The sequence below is a fragment of the Cottoperca gobio genome, chromosome 19 (genome assembly GCF_900634415.1).
Source record: "Cottoperca gobio chromosome 19, fCotGob3.1, whole genome shotgun sequence".
Taxonomy (NCBI): Eukaryota; Metazoa; Chordata; class Actinopteri; order Perciformes; family Bovichtidae; genus Cottoperca; species Cottoperca gobio.
In genome coordinates, this window is record NC_041373.1 from 806,097 (window position 1) to 812,242 (window position 6,146).

Sequence of the window (6,146 nt, forward strand, 5' to 3'; positions counted from 1 at the left end):
AATCTTTCAAAATAAAAGATTAACTAAAATAAATTGTCGTCAACAGGGTAGACGTAAAGCAAGATGGCCTGAGTGGACGTTGGCGTAACTTTCACAATGGTTATAATAATAATAATATAATAATAATATTAATAATAATAAAACTGTCGTAACTTTTTGTAAAAGTAAGAACATGCAATTTCATCAAACATCTGCTTCTGTTTTACAATTGACTTCTGTTTTGTCTTTATTATTATTGTTATTACAAAATTGTAATCGCTTAACAAAAAGCATTTAAGCCTAGGCCTATTACATGTGTTATCATTTCAGTCAGCCCACTTATTTAACATCAGGTTACTTTCTTTCTTTTATTGGTTTATAACAGCCATTTAGTCCTATGCAAAACTGATAATATTATGCAATTCTTTACTTGGTATGATCACGATTACAATGCTCAACTTTTCAATGTTGTCAAATCTAATTATTTTATTCTTTAAATGTCTGGTATTGATTGAGCTAACTCTCGTCACCTTGACGCAGCTCTCACTGTGCTCCATTCTGTGATTATTGTTTGTTTCTGAAGTTGACTTCTTTCAGTTGCAGCTCAGCGCCCTCTGCCGGTCGTGATAACGCAGTGCTTCACTTGCAGTGTCCACTCTGTGAACATGACATACAGCAGACCTATAATATCGTAACCATGTTCAGTTCTCTGCACAGACCTTAATTGTGCTTGAATGATGGTAAAAAGTCAGACCATAATTTAAAAAAGTGGACTTTTTTCCAATGCTGCATCACAAATCAATGAGAGGCCATTCTATATAATGAGTACTTTTAATTTTCATACTTGAGGTATTTTAGAGCAAATACATTTTGAGTTCAGTGCTTTCACTTGTAATGGAGTATTCTTAAATCGTGGTATTGTTTTAGGAAGTTAACAATTTGTGTACTTTTTCCACCACTGCAAATCAATATCATGGTGTCGACCAGGATTTTGGAATGTGTTCCTTCATCAGCACTGAGACTTACGGATATGCATTATATAATACTATGGTCCTCTTGGAAATGACCAAAAATTGTACGAAGCACAAATTACATTTATAAATAGCCGACGTGAAATATTTGAAAAGTATTTTGAAACTTTTGTTTGTTAGTCTTGCTTCTTCCTATTGAAACTAATTAAATGTTCAACTCAATATGCTTTATTGGCATGGATGTAACAACGACGATATTCCCCAAGCGCCATTTGATCACTAAACTTTTAAGCTACAGAACAATGAAAAGAGACTTTCCAAATGTAGTTGCTGTTTTATAAATGTTAACTAGTTATATTGTTATCTAGTTATAACTCTCCCCTCTACTGATTACAACAGCCACTGGCTCTGGCTGCACTCTGACTAGATAAACTGCTGGCAGAAGGAGTTAGTTTGAAGATAAACTTGAATGGATGAGAGGCAGATTTCATTAGCCACAGTGACAGATACTGGTCAGATAAAAGGAGCGGTTTACCATAAGTTTACCATGATGCAGTAAACATCAGAGAGGCTATGATGATGATGATGATGATGATGATGATGATGATGATGATGATGATGATGATGATGATGATGATGATGATGATGACTGTATTCCATACAGGTTTGTTGTATAGGCCTTATTCACAGCAGACATTTTGACATGTGACTGTATGAAAAGCACATGTGTAAATGTGTAAATATGATTCCTTAACTGTGTCAGTGTCAGAGTCCTGCTATCGTTCATGCTAGGTCACTGAAGTGGTGGAAAGTAACACTTACTCAAGTAGTGTGCTTGAAGTAATAATCTTTTTGCTTCAAATAAATATCTGTTCCGTCCCTGTGTATCGCTGATGAGGTAACACAATGGTGATGAAAGCCCTGGCATTTGCAGTATTATGAACAAATACAAATACTGTGGCAACATTCCCAGGAGAAATCACAAGTTGGATAGAAACGTGATCCAAAAACACATATGCAATTACAAAATGAACACAACTTAGATCTTTTTGTACTTCACTACTAACAGCTATAGTTAATAGTTATTAGATGTTAGATAGAAAACATGACTATAGGTGGCATGTTGTTTGGCAGCCTCTGCCTCTGTATGAATGTGTGTTTATGGGTGAATTCTGACTTCTTGTAAAAGTTCTATATAAATGCCGTCCATTTACCATTTACCAAACTGCAGTAAACCGGCAGCCACACAGCACTTGGTTATTTTTATTTAAGCCATGGTGCTGACCCCAATTGTCATGTGGCCAACCAGTAAAAGTAATCCAGATGGCCAGTCTGTCATTGTCTGAAGCTTCAGATTAATAAACTCCGATGAACACTGGAATATATTTTCACACAACATTGAAAATACATTAGGAAGGGATCTTTTAGTGACCACCATGACCTGATCTAAACTATAACTCTTTTGAAAGCCTTGTTCTTACGCTCTCAAACCCAACATGGAAAACAATAAAGCCAGTTTTATTTGTTACTGTGTACCGACCTCCTGGTCCGTATTCTGAATTTCTATCTGAATTCTCAGAATCTTTATCAAGTTTAGTCCTTAAAACAGATAAAGTAATTATTGTAGGTGACTTTAATATTCATGTGGATGTTGATAGTGACAGCCTTAATAATGCCTTTATCTCATTATTAAATTCAATTGGGTTCAGTCAGAATGTACATGAACCAACTCACTGTTTAAACCACACTCTGGACCTTGTTCTGGGATATGGTGTTGAAATTGAAAGTTTATTAGTGTGTCCACATAATCCTCTTTTATCAGACCATTTTTTAATAACTTTTGAAGTCCTGTTACTGGACTACAAGCCAGTAGGCAAAATATCCTACGCTCGATGTCTATCTGAAAGTGCTGTGACTAAATTTAAGGAAGTGATTCCATCAGCACTTAATTCAATACCAGGACTCAATATCAATATAATGGAGGACTCTTATGCCAACTTTAGTCCCTCACAAATTAATTATCTTGTTGATAGCGCTGCAGCCTCACTGCGAATAACACTCGATTCTGTCGCTCCTCTAAAGAAGAAGATCATAAAACAGAAAAAGAAAGCTCCATGGCTTAATTTACAAATCCGCAAACTAAGTCGAGAAATCTTGAAAGTAAATGGCGTTCCACTAAATTGGAAGAATCTCGTTTAGTCTGGTTAGATCATCTTAAAACGTATAAGAAGGCTCTCCGTAATGCCAGAGCAGCTTATTACTCTTCATTAATAGAAGAAAATAAGAACAACCCCAGGTTTCTTTTCAGCACTGTAGCCAGGCTGACAGAGAGCCACAGCTCTACAGAGCCTTCTATTCCTATATCTCTCAGTAGTGACGACTTCATGAGCTTCTTTAACGATAAAATTATAATTATTAGAGACAAAATTAATCTCCTCCTGACCTCAATTGGTAATGACTTAACTTCAACTGTTGGAATTTTAAAAACATCTGTAACTCCTGAAATATATCTAGACTGTTTTACTCCAATCAACCTTAACCAACTAACTTCAACAATCTCATCATCTAAGCCATCAACCTGTCTTTTAGACCCGATTCCAACTAAACTGTTTAAAGAAGTTTTACCCTTAATTAACACCTCGTTATTAAATATGATCAACCTGTCTCTATTATCTGGCTACGTACCAAAATCCTTTAAAGTAGCTGTAATAAAACCACTTCTTAAAAAGCCTAGTCTTGATCCAGAGGTTTTAGCCAACTATAGGCCGATATCTAACCTACCCTTTCTCGCTAAAATCCTTGAGAAAACAGTCGCAAAACAGTTAAGTGACTTTTTACATAATAATAGTTTATTTGAGGTTTTTCAATCTGGATTTAGAGTTCATCATAGCACAGAGACGGCACTGGTGAAAGTTACCAATGACCTTCTATTGGCATCAGACAAAGGACTTGTCTCTGTTCTTGTCTTGTTAGACCTCAGTGCTGCTTTCGACACTGTTGATCATGACATTCTATTACAGAGACTGGAACATTGTGTTGGCATAAAAGGAACCGCACTAAGCTGGTTCAAGTCCTATTTATCTGAGCGATCTCAATTTGTACTTGTTAACGATAAATCCTCCATGACAGCCAAAGTCAGTCTTGGAGTTCCGCAGGGTTCTGTACTTGGACCGATTCTATTCACCTTATATATGCTTCCTTTGGGCAATATTATAAGGAACCACTCTATAAACTTTCATTGTTATGCGGATGATACCCAATTATATCTATCAATTAAACCAGATGAAACCAATCAATTGGCTAAACTTCAAGCATGCCTTAAGGACATAAAAACTTGGATGTCTAGCAACCTTTTGATGTTAAACACAGACAAAACTGAAGTTATTATACTTGGCCCTAAACGCCTCCGAAACGCATTTTCTAATGACATAGAAGCTCTGGATGGCATTAACTTGGCCTCCAGCACCACTGTAAGGAATCTTGGCGTCATCTTTGATCAAGATCTGTCGTTTAACTCCCACATAAAACAAATCTCAAGGACTGCCTTCTTTCATCTACGTAACATTGCAAAAATAAGACACATCCTGTCGTATAAATGATGCAGAAAAACTAGTCCATGCATTTGTTACTTCAAGGCTGGATTACTGCAACTCGTTGTTATCAGGTTGTCCCAAAAAGTCGCTTAAGACTCTTCAGTTGATCCAAAATGCAGCGGCACGTGTATTGACAAGAAAGGAAACGGGATCATATTACTCCTGTATTAGCTGCTCTGCACTGGCTCCCGGTAAAATACAGAATAGAATTCAAAATCCTTCTCCTGACTTACAAAGCAATTAATGGTCAGGCTCCAGCATATCTTAAAGATCTCATAGTACCTTATAAACCAACTAGAGCATTACACTCCCAGACTGCAGGGTTACTTGTGGTTCCTAGAGTCTCTATGAGTACAATGGGAGCCAGAGCCTTCAGCTATCAAGCTCCTCTCCAGTGGAACCAGCTTCCAGTTTGTGTTCGGGAGACAGACACACTCTCCACATTTAAGAGTAGGCTAAAGACTTTCCTTTTTGATAAAGCTTATAGTTAGGGCTGGCTCAGGTTTGCCCTGGATCAGCCCCTAGTTATGCTGCTATAGGCTTAGAATGTCGGGGGACACCTCCCTGCTCTCTTCCTTCTCTTCCTCTCTCCTCCCCTCCCTCTCTTCTTCTCCCTCTCTATCTGTATGCATTTATGTAAATGTTGTTACTAACTCACCATCCGTGGTATCATCCCCGGAGTGTCTGTCTCTCATGTGGCAGGTTGCCACCGATAAAGTTTACGTCAGGATCATGAATCGTGACAGCGCCTGCTGACCTGGTCCTGCTGGACACCGGGAAGCCTTATTAACATTTTCCTGGATTCATCCATACTTTCTATTTTTTTTTTCCAACACAACATAATTTCTGTCAAATGTTGTATTTGTACTATGTTGTTTATCCTGTACACACGACATCTATTGCACGTCTGTCCGTTCTGGGAGAGGGATCCCTCCTCAGTTGCTCTCCCTGAGGTTTCTTCCATTTTTCCCCCTTTATTTAGGAGGTTTTTCCTTGTGCGATGCGAGGGTCTAAGGACAGAGGATGTCGTAACCTGTACAGTCTGTAAAGCACACTGAGACAAATGTATAATTTGTGATATTGGGCTATACAAATAAATTTGATTTGATTTGATTTGATTTGACCAGGAGGTTCAATCAGGCAGAAACAGTTTGAATGATTTTATGAGCACTGACTATTGTTCAGACAGACCTAAAATATGATAAGCCTATCCTTAACAGTAAAACACTTTTAAAAGTTCATTTTATAATTTAATTTAGTAAATCTGACTGTTTTCAGGCCCCCCAAAAATAAAAAAATATATTAATGAATAAATATATGAACACAATCATTTTACCCACCACAATGCAATTCAGTGACCTTTTCTAGATGATTAAAGAAAATGAAACAGCTGAAGGAATTAAACCTGAACTCTTTGTTGCAGGTCTCTGTGGGGATTGTTTGGACATTCGACCTCAGCATTTCTAAAATTCAGGCTATGGTGCTGCATTATTACCCTTTTGTAATTTATCAGTTTGATACAAATGAAATTCCACACAGTTCACTGTGGAATGTACCTGCTTTGCCCAGAGAGATACTGTATGTAGAGAAAACAGCAGCAAGA